Consider the following 2034-nt stretch of genomic DNA (forward strand, 5'->3'; position numbering starts at 1 on the left):
GAATGTATAACATTTACAAACCTCAGCAGGATTTTTAGTGATCTCACAGAACCCGAGAATTAGGAAACAAGTTTCCCTTTGTTGATACAGTTAACTTCTTCTTCCTTAAACCTTACGCTTCTGATATGTGATCTTCAGGTCCCAGGAAGGGCGGAGATGGCTCAGGGTTCAGAGCATTGTCGCTCTTGCAGAGGACCTGGGTTCAGTTCCCAGGACTCATCCAGTGGTTCACAATCATCCTAACTCAAGTTCTGGGTGATTCAGTGCTTTCTCATCTCTGTGGGCACCAGGCACACATATGGTGTACATACATACATGCAAGCCAAACACTGAAACATATAGCAAATCTAAAAACTACAAAATAATAAAAAAAAAAAACTAAAAAATAAAGTCCCAGACAGAAGCTTGTGGAGCCCGGCTGGCTAAGCTGTGGAGTTGTCTGTGCAGGTTGGTCCCAGTTCCCCCTCCGCGTTTTCAGGGCCAGCCTCCCTCGTCCCTTGGCATTATGATCACTACCACCACCTTCAAGGGTGTAGGAGCAGGAACAGCTCCTGGGTTTTGCGGCCTCCAGGTGGTGGGTCCAATTTTTCATTAGGCTTTGATGAGCCCACAGAACAGCCTGTGAGGAAGAACAAGATGGCTTCTAACATCTTTGGGACACCTGAAGAAAATCTCCCATCTTGGGCCAAGTCATCAGGTGCCAAGTCTAGTGGTGGTGGCAGGGAAGATATGGAGTCGCCTGGACCACAGAGAAGTAACTCTTCTGAAGCAAGCTCGGGAGACTTCTTAGACCTCAAGGGAGAAGGTGATACGCATGAAAACGTGGACACAGACTTCCAAGCCAACCTGGCGCAGATGGAAAAGAAGCCGGTGCCCACTGCTCCTGTGCCCAGCCCAGTGGCTCCGGCCCCAGCGCCATCCAGGAGAACCCCCCTGGAGGCAAGTCCAGCCTGGTCTTGGGCTAGCTTCTTGTGTTGGAACTCTGTCCTCCTGCTTGTTTGTTTTTCCATGCTTGTGAACTGCACAACGTGAGCCTGACTGTACATCTTTCGGATTTGTTTCATCAAAAGAGAAGCACTTTTAAATAAATAAATAAATAAATAAATAAATAAATAAAATCCCCAGAGAACAACTATTTATTGTTATTTCCAAATTAGAAGTTAGAGTAATAGAAAATTCAAATTTTCTTTAAAAATTACTAACTAGGAGGAATCCTTTTGAAAAAGGCAGGGACTTTGGGGAAAGAGCAAGGAATTAGTATGTATCTAGTTGTGTGTGTGTGTGTGTGTGTGTGTGTGTGTGTGTGTGCACGTATGTGTATAGAAGCCATAGGTTGCTATCATCTGTCTTCTTATACCACTGCCTTCCTTACTCTTTGAGGCAGGGCCTCTCACGGAACCAAAGCTCAGCTGGTTTAGGCTAGCTGGCCAGCCAATGTCTATTTTCTCTACTTACCCCAGCAAGCCCTATGACTACAGTCACACGCTGCCATTGACAGCTTTTATGTGGGTTCTGGTGACCCAAATTCAAGTCCCCGTGATAGCACAGGCATTTTTTTTCCAACTAAGCCATCTCTATAGTTCAAAAAGATTCATTTTTTTTTATTATGAAACTGTTCTTTGTCTTGTCTCTCATATGAAAAAAGTCACAATTATTATAGAAGCTTAATATGGACTGTCATTTCAATAGGGTGGTAGTATTCATCAGAAAGAAGAAGGGGTCATGGTATATAATATGATCTACCCTCTAGCTGCACAGTTCATTTTCCTCCAAAGCATTTATTCTATATGTCCTGAAATAGGAGATCAAGACAGTGGCTCAGAACACTTTAATTATGTAAATGTGTCATATGCAAATGTTGGAATGTTCAGGACCTTTTCATAGTTATACAAATAACACAATGGATTTAATAACAGTATGTTTATCCAAAAGTTATCTACTTTCAAGTTTAACCATGTTAGTACTTTATTTTTCTGGCTCTCATTTTAAGTCAGATAAGTTAAAAAAAAATCATTTTTCTCTTCTGTATACAAA

The 2034-nt window shown here is 42.2% G+C and overlaps 1 pseudogene; it reads left to right on the forward strand.

Moving 5' to 3' along the window:
* Positions 1 to 505: 505 nt before the first annotated feature.
* Positions 506 to 965, forward strand: LOC143438880 (jupiter microtubule associated homolog 1 pseudogene; annotated as a pseudogene).
* The last annotated feature ends 1069 nt before the right edge of the window (positions 966 to 2034 follow it).

This window comes from Arvicanthis niloticus, chromosome 26 (assembly GCF_011762505.2).
Source record: "Arvicanthis niloticus isolate mArvNil1 chromosome 26, mArvNil1.pat.X, whole genome shotgun sequence".
In the NCBI taxonomy this organism is placed as follows: Eukaryota; Metazoa; Chordata; class Mammalia; order Rodentia; family Muridae; genus Arvicanthis; species Arvicanthis niloticus.